This window comes from Lepidochelys kempii, chromosome 8 (assembly GCF_965140285.1).
Source record: "Lepidochelys kempii isolate rLepKem1 chromosome 8, rLepKem1.hap1, whole genome shotgun sequence".
In the NCBI taxonomy this organism is placed as follows: domain Eukaryota; kingdom Metazoa; phylum Chordata; order Testudines; family Cheloniidae; genus Lepidochelys; species Lepidochelys kempii.
This window is the reverse complement of record NC_136387.1, coordinates 15,408,611-15,423,025: the sequence shown is the minus strand read 5'-3', so window position 1 is coordinate 15,423,025 and position 14,415 is coordinate 15,408,611. Positions and strand designations below refer to the sequence as shown.

At 49.0% G+C, this 14,415-nt stretch overlaps 2 long non-coding RNA genes across 2 annotated transcripts; both read right to left on the bottom strand.

The window, feature by feature from the left end:
* Nucleotides 1-2,391: 2,391 nt before the first annotated feature.
* On the bottom strand, nt 2,392-5,582 carry LOC140915640 (uncharacterized). Its single transcript, XR_012160227.2, has 2 exons — nt 4,601-5,582; nt 2,392-2,449 (listed from the first exon to the last, which is right to left on the bottom strand). It is a non-coding gene; the product is annotated as an uncharacterized LOC140915640 (long non-coding RNA).
* Nucleotides 5,583-7,854: 2,272 nt separating this feature from the next.
* On the bottom strand, nt 7,855-13,421 carry LOC144930781 (uncharacterized). The gene is made up of 2 exons (XR_013636145.1): nt 10,015-13,421; nt 7,855-9,893 (listed from the first exon to the last, which is right to left on the bottom strand). It is a non-coding gene; the product is annotated as an uncharacterized LOC144930781 (long non-coding RNA).
* Nucleotides 13,422-14,415: the final 994 nt, after the last annotated feature.

Here is a 14,415-nt window from a genome sequence, read left to right as displayed (position 1 = left end):
CAAAAGCTTTCATGCTTAGCTAAGGCGTTTGTGAAACAGAGACACTATTTTAAATGTGTCACTTGTTGTTGTTATCAAGTATCATGCAAAAGAAAACCCCAAATCCATCATCCAAAAAGTCAATGAAAGATGCAGCAGCATTAACAGGAGTCCATATCTTCCCTCCAGTTAGGACATTCCAAGGTGGTAGTTCCCCGTAAATTGCAAGCAATGTCTCGGTTATGGGTTAACCTTCTCCAACACTGCTCAGAGACCGTAGAGGGATAAGACTGTCAACTGAAATTGAAATTTCCCTGTTATCCGCATGTGTGTTTGGGGAAGGTACAGCTAGAGATTTTGCCAAGTTGCAGCCTCTGTTTATTAATACATCTAATGCATTTGGGTTGTACTTGCAGTTCACCTGCTCACTGAAGCAGAAACCCTAACACTCAAATGATCCATATACCGGAAAATTGAAGTTCAGAAGAAAATGTGCTGTCTGCAGCTGGAGGGTACTGAAGGTGGGTCTCGTGTACAGATCTATCTTGCCTATTCTGAGCCAGATATAGGGGCCTAATCCTCCAAGGTTCTCAGTGTCTTCAGTACCCATTGAAATCCATGGGAGTTGAAGACAATCAACACGTGTGAGTGGAGAGATGGGGAGACATTCAGGGCCAGCATACTCTTTGTCCATTTGCATACATTGGCTTTGCCTATCCGCAGCAGAATTTAATTGCAAAGTTCATTTTTTCCTATGAGATCAAATTATGTTCCAAGCTAAACATGTAATTTTAAACCTAATGGAGGTTAATTAAAAGCTGAATAAATCTGAAATTCTGTGGCTCGGCAGAGCACTAAGAATTGCCAAAAGACTAGTACTACAAATAGAGAAATCCAAAAAGCAACCAAAAATTGAAGACTGGAGCACAGACATTGTTAGCTTGGCCACCGTGGAAAGAAGCTGTCCACCATAACAGAAATACCCAAGAAAAGCTCTCAGAAATATGCGATGCCTTCCTGAAAGTATCTGAATTATCTTATTGAATGCATGGGCGTCCCTTTACCTTCCTCTCCTCTTTACGCAATTCCTTCCCTCCCTTTCTCTATTCCCCTCCTCTGAATTTTGCTTCTATTCTTTATCTTAATACTTTTAAACAATTGGATTTTTATAAACAAATTTTGTCTGTAAATTGTTTCATATAAATAAATTCTTTGTATTTTAACCATTCATATTACATTTCAAGTATAGCTGCGTTTAGGTAGCAAATGGTTAATATAGGGAAAGTTTATGTATTTTGAGAAGTTTACATATAGTTTATGTTGGTTTTTTCTGTATATATATTTTAAAAAATTAAAAAGTTAATAGGTTTTGGGGTTTTTTTTGCCTTGTCTGCCAGATCTCACCAGCCTCTATTGCTCTGCCACCATTCAGGGCAAGGCAACAAGGGGCCCAACACGCATAAGAGAAATAGGCTGAATAAGGGCTTGTAGGGGGATGGGAGCTAAGTGCAGCGCCAGGGGTGGAAAACCAAGGCCCAGGCCTGAAAAGGTTGCCTGCAGAGAAACAAGAAGAGCAAACACCAGATCTGGCGACTGTTTGGCCCCTCTGTGCAAGGCCTCACATAGCACTGGGAGGAGGGAAAAGGCAGCTTCTTCCCCTTACGATGTTATAATGCAATGTTTTACATGGGAAAGTCACACCACAGGGTACGGCTACCTTACGCGTTTTTTACCCCTCTCTCTTGCTCAAGGTGATCCATAAAGCTCTCCTCTCAGAATGGTTAACAGCACAGTATTATCAGTCAGTGCCCTAAGGTCAGCCACTATTCTACCAGACAGCTATCTGTTTCCCACCAAGCCCATACATCTGGGATTTACTAGTTATCCGTAACTCCTACTAGGGAAAACAGAATTAAACACACTTTGCAATGTTATTGCTAATTTAAACTACAGACAATTATAGTTAAAAGTATGATCATTTACTACACACCCTGCTATAAAAACACCAACATAGCCAATTAACAAATAAAACAGACTCAACTGTCACTGAAACCAGGGCTGAGACATGACCGGGTTAGTGTTTTTGTGCCTGTAGGTGATTGAAAACCATGGGAAAAATCTTGAAGTAGCAGCTTGCTGGAAGAAACATTTCTGACCCAGGGTCCTGCAATTTTCCCTACCTGCTTACTGCTCCTTTCCTCCTCTGTGCCCCTCTCACCCACCACCCCAAGCATGGGAAATGCTCCTACAGTGCATTCAGTACACCAAGGTTACATTTCTAGTGGTTCCTGGCAATTTTTAGCCTCGGTGAGCCGGTAATTATATAACACATTCAACACAGAAGTGATGTCAGAGTACCTGCAGTGAAGTGGAGCACACAGGCCCTTCAGGTCTGTCTTTGTAGAAGCAGCCATCAAAATCCCAAGAGAGAGTTTCTCAGTAATCCCTCAAGGGAGTAGTACATAGATTACTAAAGGAAATACAAAAGTCCAAGAGGGTAAACTGTTGTTTTTTGCCATACACAGCAAGGAGAAGCTCTCACCAAACTGAATAGCTTTATTGCTGTGGCCTTATACAGCTGGCTGAGCTATCCCAGAATCCCCTGCATTAGGATAAATCAAACTGCTGGTTCATGCCTATCCGTGCCTAGTGCTATGTAGCATCAAACGGAAGCCCCTATTGATAAGAAACAAAAGCTCCTGGGGACTCTCAATTACCAAAAGCCTCTAAACAAAACACACAGAATATATAGGTTTCAGAGTAGCAGCTGTGTTAGTCTGTATTCGCAACAAGAAAAGGAGTGCATTTATGCATCCGATGAAGTGAGGTGTAGCTCACGAAAGCTTATGCTCAAATAAATTGGTCAGTCTCTAAGGTGCCACAAGTACTCCTTTTCTTTTTACAGAATATATAGATAGTGAGAGTGTGCTGGATTAACACTGAAGGTAAAGAGACTCATGCATCCACTGCTTCCATCATTCATATAGGAATAGGAGAGAAGGAAAACTCTAGCATAAACAACAACATATTTTAACACACAGTGCTCTGGCCCCAGGTAAGACTTTCTCATAGCACTCTCCCTCTAGTGACAGCTTCCACTTCCTTGCAACTTTAAGAAGAAAAAGAAACATGACCTTCAGTCATGCTTGAGTGTTGATGTAAGCAGGGGAATAGTCCCGCTATTGTGGAGAACTTTCCTGGCTTCTGCACTATCCCGGTGAAGTGGGCTAGCGAAAGGATTTGAGTCCTCGCTTCCACTTCCTTTACCCAGTGGCCCCCCTGCCCTTGAGGGCTCGCCTTCCACTCTCCTGTCTGGCAGAATCCTCGTAACCCCAACAAGGCTGGGCCCAGGATTCCTGGGGGGCTCGACCCCCAACCCTGTTGTGGTCACCTAGGACAGGGGCTAGGGTGTCCCCACTCCGGGGTACTCTCTCTGCACTGGGCACTTCTCTGACCCACTGACCATAACATATAATTTAAAGCAAATACAAGTTATTAAATCAACAATTCATTTTAAAAAGAATAAGGAAAAATGGGAAAGGTTAAAGGGAACACATCAACCCGCTCTGTGGCAGGGAACATCACAAACAGCGTCTCTGGAATGTCAGGGCAGTTCACAGTCTGCTCCTTGTAAGTCCCAGGCCTCTGCTCAGGCCCTGGCTGTGCTGTAGGGATGCTGTGGGTTGGATACTTGCTCTGATGGGGCCACACGCTCTCAGGCTCTAAGGGGTAGGACCCTTCTTCCCAGTGTCGCCCCCGCCCTGTCGGGGTTACGATCCAAGCCTGGCCTGCAGAGCCTCTTGGCTGAGGCATCACCCTGTGCTGGGCCTGCTGCCCAGGGTCCCCCTCGCTCTCCCCAGCTGCTCACCGCACCCAGCTCCGGACTGCTCCAGCCCCAGCTCCACTGCTCTGTCTCTGCACTGCTGTTGCTGCTGCTCTGCCTCCAGCTCCCTGGGCTGCTTCTCTGGCCCCTCTGCCTCTGGTTGCTGCAGCTCTGCTCCCAGGGCAAGTCTGCTCTCCCTGGGCTGTGCCTCTGGCTTTGGGGCTGCAGCTCTGCTCCCAGCACAGAGTCTGCTCTCTCTGGGCTGCTTTTCTGGTCCCTCTGGATCTGGCCCAGCTCTGCTCCCCAGCTCAGCTTGGGCCCCTGCTTTCTCCTTAGCTCGGCCCCCCTCTGTCTGACCCAGGCAAGTCCAGCTCACATGGACCTCCGTGGCCTCCTGACTCCCTGATTAGCCTGCCTGCCCTGTCATTCAGGCTGACCTGGAGCATTGGCCTCTCCCCATTGTTCCTGGGGACTGTCAGTCTCAGGGTCCTGATTTCCCATCGACCCCCCTTTTAGTACGGGGAGCTAGCAACTAAAACACCCCCACTGATTGTTAGTAAGGGGGCAACAGTCCCCTTATATTGACATGGGTTCATCTATGGTAGTGCCCAGAAAGGGACTGCTTGGGAACAACCAGACAAACTCTTTCTTCTAATTATTTTTTAATATTTATATTAAGGTAGTGCCCAAAGGCCCTGACCAGAATTAAGGCCCCATTGTGTTAGGTGCTGGACAAACACAAGGTTAGATGTGGTCTGTATCCCAAACAGCTTTCAGTCCAACCTCTCAGTCTCTTACCAGTCAGTGGAAGTGTTCGCAGTGAAAGGATACTCAGATCTAGCAAATGCAATGAGTCCAAGTCAAGACACACATTTTCCTTGTGTTCAGCAGCACTGTATTCCTGAATTATTTGGTGACAGGTTTCAGATTGGTAGCCGTGTTAGTCTGTATCAGCAAAAAACAACAACAAGGAGTACTGTGGCACCTTAGAGACCTTTTTAGCTGAATTATTTGGCACCTTCATGTATGGAAAATCAAGCTGACAATTGTGTACTGTAGACCAGTATAACTGAAACCATCTGACAACCCATGTGCTTGAGCAAGAAGAGGCAGAGAAGGTGATGCTGCAATAGTATAATCAAAGGCATAGCTCCCAATTAACTTTATTGCCAGTCTCTGAACAGTTTTCTAATGCTCTGGGACTTACAGTTTGTAGTGGCTGTTTGGGGTGGGAGGAGCCATCACTGCCTAACTTTAAATGGAGGGTGGGAGGAGAGACACAAGAGCCTCAGAGGCAAAACAGAAAGAGCAGAGAGAGGGTACTGACAGCAGAGACAGAGCACAAACGTGGGGGAGTGGAGCCTGGCTGCATAGGGAGCAAGGTGGGATTTTATTTGCCTTGCTGGAGAGACACAACTGCCAATATCCTGGTGTAACTATCTCCCTTGGTCTAACGTTTGTACAGCTGCTATAGCCCTTATCAAAAATAAACTGCCCACCTGAAGCTGTGATGGAGCTTAACTAAGAATGGAAGGACTGCAGTTAAAAATACTGAAATGCACTTCAGTCCAGTGATCAGGAGGCAAGTGACAAGCAAGCGAGTGAGAGAGAGGGGATGAGCTGAAACACCCAGTGCCAGGAAAAGAGAACTGAAGCGACCACCATTCTTGGGAAAGGAGAAGTCCCTGGGCCTGATTCTGATGTTTCTTAGCCAAATTTGTCATCAGTGTAGCTCTGCTGACTTCAGAACAGCTATTGCCTGATTCCTACTGGTGTAAAATTGGAGTCAGGTCCTGCCAAAGCCAGGGAGCAGCCCAACAGCACTGGGGAGCCCACAGCACTGTGTGGTGATGGACATGGTGGTGTTATATTTTTAAGCCATTATTCCTCTTCTCAGGCAACATCTTCTCAGGGGACAGGGAGCAGGGGGCGGTTGGATAGGCGGGGGAGTCCCGGGAGGTCTGTCAGGGGGCAGGGGTGTGGATACTAGATAGGGGTCGGGGCAGTCAGTGGACAGGGGGCGGTTGGATATGGGGTGGAGTCCCAGGGGGGTGGTTAGGGGCGGAGGGTCCCGGGAGGGGGCGGTCAGGGGACAATGAGGAGGGGGGGTTGGATAGGCGTGGGAGTCCCAGGGGACCTGTCATGGGGCGGGGGTATGGATGGGGTCAGAGCAGTCAAGGAACAGGGAGCAGGGGGGGCTGGATAGGGGCTGAGGTCCTGGGGGGTGGTTAACCGTGTGGGGTCCTGGGAGGGGGCAGTCAGGGGACAAAAAGTAGGGGGTGTTGAATGGGTCGGGAGTTCTGAGGGGGGCAGTCAGGGGGCGGGGAAGTGGGACGGGGCAGATAGGGGGCAGGGCCAGGCTGTTTGGGGGGGCACAGCCTTCCCTACCCGGCCCTCCATACAGTTTCAGAACCCCGATGTTGCCCTCAGGCCAAAACATTTGCCCACCCCTGTCCTATCATGATCTCTGGGAAACTTCTCTTTCTATCCTTCCTGTCCAAGGTCAAGGAGAATAATATTCTTAAATGTACTAGTGAATGTGGAGAAGGCCATTTCATCCTAAACATTCCTTTCATGGTAATTTTAAATGGGTTCAATCAGCCCAGTGGTGATTTTGTGTGTATGTTTGTGAAACTTGAGTAAAATGGTTTGGCCAGTTCTGAGAGGCATGCGGGGGAGAGAGGGGAGGAAGGAAATACACTTTGTATTTTTAAAAGCAATAGTTAAAATAACAGAGAGGGCTGCATGGGTCAGAGGATTGGAAATGAGAGACAGAGATGTTGATCTCTACTTTACTGATTCAACTCCACCTCAAGTCAGCAGAGAAAGAAAATAATTACCGTCCAATAGCTCTGACTGCATGAAATGATTTGTTCACTGCAGTTCAGTCTGTTCACAGCACAGAAGCTGCCATCACAAATAGCCTTGGTTAGCACCCTTGCTGTTTGCCTCAGAAGAAAGGTGAGAGGTCCAAATGGGCACAGAGACTGACCTACCTACGAGTCTCCACGGGAGATGCACATCGGGGTGAAGAAACCGGCATTAGTAGTATCCTGGGGCTGACTAGACCTGGTCACACTGACATCCTCTAGTCAGCCCCAAGATAAAGGGAAAAACCTAAGTGACTGGAAATGTCACTGCTGCACAACTAATCCATAGCAATTATTTTCAGTCTACTGCAACAGCAACAGTCAGAATGTCCAGGGATTTTGGATGTCTACTGCAATCGTTTAGAACTAAATCCACCACCAATACAGAGACAGGCTCTAAGGCAGGTTAAAACTTAGTAAAAAATTTGAGACTCAGTGGCCTAAAATCACCCACCAACTGCATTTTGTCTTTTTCTGCAACCCATCTAAGGTTCAAATTTGTGGGAGGAGCAAAATCATAGGCCAGCATCCTTCATTTGCCCTCCACTGGTCCCTGCAGCAGTACCCTCGGCCTTGGCATGACAACTCTGATCCCAGCCTGGTGTGGAGGGGAGTCCCAGCGGTGGGTGGGCTGGAGAGCAAACCCGCCCCACACTCACCTCACATCAGTGGCTACTGTTCTGCAGTGCTGGGCCTGATTCCCTGCCTCGGGTGTTCTGACCTGCTGCACAGGGTCACAGTGCCTCACAGGTTTGGCCTAGCTGTCCCCTGTGCCCAATTGAGTGAGTGGCCAAACTGGAGTGGTGCTGTGATCCCCATGCACCAGATTGCAATGCTATTCATTGGAATTTGGCCCAGCTGCCTCTCTGTCATGAGGAAGGGGTGGCTCACCCTAGATCCAGCGTCCCGTGGCCTCCCCTCTGCACTGGGACCGGGTTCCTTTTAGAACCTTCCAGCAACCCACTGTTTGGAAAACACTGGCTTGGCCAACTTTTTGTGCCCTCCTATCCCTACAGTCTTCCATTACACAGATCCTCCAACCACTGCAGGCCCCTTTCTTACACCCGTTTACCAGCCATTTAAAGGCGTTAGCAAAATCTACCAAAGAAGTGACAACATCACTGAACTTACGTTCACCTTTGAGCAGCCTGGGAAATGCTAACCACAAACGTGAAGCATACATCTCCAAAGCCACAACCTCTCTCATCATCAGTCGTGTCATTTTATTTGAGCTTATTACATTACAGAAAAGAAGTAGTGAAAGGCTCAAAGGTACACTTTAATGCAGATTGAAATATAATCTCCCACCAGGTTCACAGCTTGTTAGTTAGGCCTTTCATTCCTTGCTATGTATTATTTAAATCCAGGGGAGCTCTCAGATAATGTGAATGAATCTAATGTGCAAGGGATGAATAAATCCATCCCCAGCAGTTTTAACATGACAGATGGTCAGAAAGTATTTGAAGAGTTCAAAACTTCAATGAAAACATGCGGAAAAAAATTGTGGAATTTGTTGTCCAATTCTAATTAGCACGTCTAGTTTCACCTTTAAAATGGAACTGTCATATTTTTATACACTCATATAGCAGTTTTCATCTACCAAGTGCTTCGCGAACATTAGTTAATTATGAGGAAGCATAGTCTTATTGGTTAAAGCTCAGAATTAGGGCTATGTCTACACTACCACTTATGTCGGTATAACGTATGTCGCTCAGGGGTGTGAATAAGTCACCCTGAGAGACATAAGTTACACTGACCTAGGCTTCTCCTACTGACATAGCTGCCATCACTCGTTGGGGGGTGGATTAATTGTTGACAGGAAAGCTCTCGCCCGTCGGTTTAGAATGGCTCCACCGGAGAATTTACATCAGTGCAGCTGCATCATCAGGTGCATCTGTAAGCGCTCTGGTACAGCCTAAGTTTCAGATTTGGATTTCATCACCAGTCCTGGCGCAGAGTTCCTATGTGATCGCAGCGTCCCCCATTGTCAATTGGGGATCATACTTCCTTAAATCACTAGATGTTTGTGAGGAGTAAATCATCATTGTTTGTAATAACCTTGGGATCCAGTGGGTAAGCGTTATATAAATTCAAAGGATGAGAATATTAGTAAGGAATTTCATACTCATTCTATTAACAGTTTAGGATCTAAAACAGCTTGCATGGTTTTCCAGAACACATTTCACGTTAAAAACAAAAAGATGAGAATCAATGTTTTACAAATCCCCATATTCCCAAATCCACTTCAATTGTTCATGCTTCAATCTGTTCTGCTCCAGAACCCTCGCAAGGGAAACAACTGAACAGAACCTGGGTGAGCTAGGGACCCACTTTAACAGTCTGTCACCCAAATGGGATAAAAAGGCATCCTTTCAACCAGCCTTTCACCTTGTTACACAAAAATACACAAGTGATCACTAGGAAAGGAAACTCAGGAAAGGAAACTCAGAAAAGGAGCAGGAGTCTGTATGGAGCTTTGCAAACATATTATTGCCAGGGCATTTTAGGGCTTTTCCATATCCCTGCTAAGCTCCGTCTGGGCTGTAGCCTTAGCTGGTATAAACTGGAGGTGATTGACACCACCTGAAGACCTGGCCCTCAATGGAAGCGCTAAAAGGCTTCATTAAGCTTTGATGGCAGCAGTGAGGTGTTGGAAGTCTCTCAAGTTGTTCTGTGTCCCCTAACATTTCTCTCAGTGGTTAAGGTCTTGTGGGAGTGATGATCCCCCAAGGTTTTACCCCTGTGTGGTCTATACCTGGGATTGTAGTGATCTCATAATCTAGTGATAGTGAAAGACATACACAGAGATGAGCACACACTGACAAAGGAGTGCTTGTATGAGAATTATCTTTATTTCCTAGGCCTAGTCATACCAAACAGGTCGGGGCCACTATGGCTACTGTTACCATTATGAGCTAGATCAGGGGTCGGCAACCTTTCAGAAGTGGTGTGCTGAGTCTTCATTTATTCACTTTAATTTAAGGTTTCACGTGCCGGTAATACATTTTAATGTTTTTTAGAAGGTGTCTCTCTCTATAAATCTATATATTATATAACTAAACTATTGTTGTATTGTAAAATAAACAGGTTTTCAAAATGTTTAAGAAGCTTCGTTTAAAAATTAAATTAAAATGTTGATCTTACGCCGCCAGCCCACTGCCAGCCTGAGGTTCTGTTCACCTAGGCCGGCAGCGGGCTGAGCGGGGCCTAGGGCCGGGATCCTGGCTGGCAAGGGGCTGGCAGCCAGAACCCCAGACCGGCAGTGGGCTGAGCGGCTCAGCCCACTGCTGCTCAGGGGTTCTGTCCGCCAGCTCCTGCCAGCCGGGGTCCCGGCTGCCGGACCCGCTCAACCCACTGCTGGTCTGAGGTCCCGGCCCTACTTACCTTCTCCCTAGTTCTGGCCATTCTCTTCCTCTCTCTCTGCACTGAGCTGAGGGTGGGAGTGCACTGAGCACAGGGCTGGGGGTGAAGGAGCAGGCTGGGGGTTGGGGTGTAGGCTCTGGCCTGGAGCTAGAATGAGGGAGGGGGCTCAGGGTTGGGGCAGGAGGTTTGGGTATGGAGTGCTTACCTGGGCAGCTCCCATTTGGTGGGAGGGGTGCAGGTGGGAATGTGGGGGGCAGGTGCACGAGCTCCCATTTGGTGCTCAGGGTGGGGATGGGGATGTGGGGGGTGGAGGGCCTGGGTATGTGTGGGGGTGCCGGGTCAGGGCTGGGTTCGTAGGGGGGGTGGAGGAGCCAAGCAGAGGGCTGGGTGTATGTGAGGGGGGTACAGGGCTCAGGGCAGGGGCCTTGGGGTGTGCGGGGCTGCAGGGCTCAGGGCAAAGGGCTGGGTGTATGTGGGGGGGGTCAGGGCAGAGGGCTGGGGGTGTGGGCTGGGGTCGTGGGGTGCTCACGGCAGGGGGCTGGAGGGGATATGCCCCGCTTCCCCAAGGCCCAGTCCCCGCTTCTTCTCTGCCTCCGCTAGGAGCAGCGAGCAGGCTGACTCTGCTCCTCTCTCCCAGGGGCCATCAGCTGATCAGCCAGCAGGGGCAGGGACAGGGAGGGAGAGGAGGAGGAGGAGGAGGAGGGGCAGGGACCCAGCACACTGCAGGAAGAGGCAGGGGAGCCGGCAGGACCAAGCTTCTGCGCCTTGCCCTCTGCCCCTGCGGGAGGGGGCGGGGAGCAGAGAAAAGCAGGCAGGGCAGGGCTGGATTGTTAATGGCACCCTACTGCCTGCCGGCACCCTGTGCCATTAAAAATGGGCTCGTGTGCTGTCTTTGGCATGTGTGCCATAGGTTGCCGACCGCTGAGCTAGATCCTCAGATGGCGTATATTAACATAGCTCCACTACAGTTAAAGGAGCTGCATCAATTTGCATGTTATGAGGATCTGGCCAGTTATATTTACATCTATACTAATTACCTAAGGTCACTATGGGGAGCTCTTCTTTCTATGGTTTGCATTCACTCAATAGCCAGGTGTCTCATTAACAGGGTGGATCACGGAAGGCAAACGCCACTCCCTAGAAGAACGAACGTGGGAACATTTAATTTAGCACAGATCTTTACTTTGTTTGGGGCAGGGAAAGGCCTTGCTAAGTGCCACTGCTTTTGCCAGCGCTTACCGAAGGTCGTATCTACATATCTACAAAGTTACATCGGCATACAGCCGCCAAAGTCTGCATGTCGCTCGGTTACCTGGCTGCTTGGGTTAGCACTGCGACTACTCACCAGGCACGCTTGTGTCAATGCAAAGTGCAATGCACTATGGAAACGTATTCCAATGTGCCACGCTCTGCCATCTGGCGCAATGCCATATGGGCCATTTTTGCAATGTGTTGTGGGATAGTAATGAATCACCCAGAGATCTCTGGGAGGTAGGGGTCAAGTTCCCAGCAGGTAACGTTCTCCATCCCATCACGCCATCCAGAGCCCATAATTTTCAAACGCCTCCCCCTGCAAACTTGCATGACACTTCTCAGTCTCTGCCATCTCTGGCTGAAGCACAGAGTCCGCAGAGCTCTATGCTGTTCTCGTGAATGTTGCAAATACAGAACACACACTTCCCCTGCATTTGAAGACCTTCAGGAAGTACAATAATCAGGAACACAAGAATTTCTTTGAGGACAGTTTGCTGAGGGACACAGTGAAGAACAATTCAAGATTGTTGGTGGCATTCACAGAGCAGCTACAGATGATAGAGTGCTGCTTCTGGACCTGAGAAAAAAGTACTGACTGGCAGAATCATATCATAATGCAGGTTTGGGACAATGCACAGTGGCTGCAGAACTTTGGGATGTGCAAGGCCATATGACTGGATCTGTGCACGAAGTTCACCCGAGCCCTTCAGTGCGTGGACAGCAGAATGAGAGCTGCATCAACAATGGAGAAGCCAGTGACGATCACACGCTGGAAGCTTGCAATACCAGATTGCTACTGGTCAATGAGAAATCATTTTAGAGTTGGAAAATACACAGTAGGGCCATTGTTGTACAAGTGCGTAGAAACATTAATTATGTCCTGCTATGCAGGCCTGTGACACTTGGCAACGGGCAGGACATAGTGGGTGGATTTGCAGCAATGGGCGTTCCTGAACAGTGGTGGGGTGACAGACAGCATGCAGCTCTCTATTTTGGCACCAGCCTACAGAGTACAACAGAAAAGGAACCTTTCTATGGTTTTGCATGTGTAGGTGAATCACTGGGGATCCTTCATCAACATCAGTGTTGGTTGGGCAGGGAAGATGCATGACACCCAAATCTTTAAGAATACATGGCTGTTCAGAAATCTGAAAGTAGGCACATTCTTTCCTGGCCAGTGAATTACCACTGGTGATATTGAAATGCCAATAAAGATGCTAGAGGATCCAGCCTACCCCTTGCTCATGAAGCTACACACTGGCTACCTGGACAGCACCAAGGAAAGATTCAATTACCAGCTCAGCAGGTGCAGAATGAGAGTTGAATGTGCTTCTGGTTGATTGAAGGGATGTTGGCAGTGTCTACTCACTAGTTCGGAGCTCAGTCAGAAAAATATCCCAATGGTTATCGTTGCCTCTTGTGTCCTGCATAATATCTATGAGGCCAAGGGGGAAAAGCTGCCACCAGGGTGGAGGGCAGATGCAAAGCAGCCGTTGACTGACTTTGAACAGCCAGACTCCTGGTTCATTACAAGACCCCACAATGGAAACATGAAGTTGAAGGAAGCTTTGAAACAACACTTTAAATGTCAGCCATAGTAGTGGTTTGTGGGCCTAAAGCAGGGGTGGGCAAACTATGGCCCAGGGTCCGCATCCGGCCCACCAGCCATTTTAATCTGGCCCTCAAGTTCCCACTGGGGAGCAGGATCTGGGGCTTGCCCTGCTCTGGTGCTCCAGCTGGGAAGCAGGATCGGAGGCCAATCTGTGCGGCTCTCGGAAGCAGCAGCATGTCCCCCCCCTCCAGCTCCTATGCATAGGGGCAACCAGAGAGCTCTGCTTCACATGCTGCCCCTGTCCCAAGCACCGCCCCCACAGCTCCCACTGGCCAGAAACTGCAGCCAATGGGAGCTGCAGGGGCGGTGCCTGTGGACAGGGCAGCATGCAGCAGAGATGCCTGGTTGCGCCTCCGTGTAGGAGCTGGAGGGAAACATGCCGCTACTTCTGGGACCCGCTTGAGGTAAGTGCTGCCTGGAGCCTGCACCCCTGAGCCTCTCACCATGCCCCAACCCCCTGACCCAGCCCTGATCCCGCTCCTGCCCTCCGAACCCCTCCTGCACCCCAAACCTCTCATCCCCAGCCTCACCCCAGAGCCTGCACCCCAGCCGGAGCCCTCACCCCCTCCCCCATGTCCCAACCCCCTACCCCAGCCCTGATCCCCCTCTCCGCCTCCAAACCCCTCAGTCCCAGCCCAGAGCACCCTCCTGCACCCCAAACCTCTCATCCCCAGACCCACCCCAGAGCCACACCCCCACTGGAGCCCTCATCCCCCCCCCATGCCCCACCCCTCCTGCCCCAGCGCAGGGCCCCCTCCTGTACCCTGAACTCATTTCTGGCCCCATCCCAGAGCCCACACCCCCAGCCAGAGCCCTCACTCTCTCCCCCCCCAACCCCAATTTTGTGAGCATTCATGGCCCGCCATACAATTTCCATATCCAGGTGTGGCCCTCGGGCCAAAAAGTTTACCCACCCCCGGCCTAGAGCTTTACATGCTGCTTGTAGTGCTTACTTTACATTTATGAATATGACTGGGTGTTTTGCAGTAGTTATGAATTCTATGATGCTCGGCATGCATTTACAAATACTGTCTGCTTTGCATTTTTTGCAAACTCTGCATTCTGCAATGTTTGTTGTGAACTTTGCCCTAGTCTACACAGGTTGGGAGGCCGGGGGGGGAGGGTCGACCTAAGATACGCAACTTCGAATAGTGTAGCTGAAGTTGGCATATCTTAGGTCAACTTACCTGCTGCTCCCCCATTGACTCCGCTTCCGCTTCTCGCGAGCTGGAGTTCCGGAGTCAAAGGGGAGCGCATTCGGGGATCGATTTATCTTTATCGATAAATCAATCCCTGATAGATTGATCACTACCCGCTGATCCAGCGGGTAGTGAAGACCTGCTCTAATAGAGTTAATTTAATTCTCCAAAAAACCCTTGTTGAGTGGGGAAAAAAGAAACAACGCTGCAGAAAATCAATGTGCAAAAGCCAAAAATCACATAGCCCCTATTACACAAGTTTTTAACTTAATGGGGTGAAAGTTTAAAATTATAAAAGGAAGTAAACATGTGTGT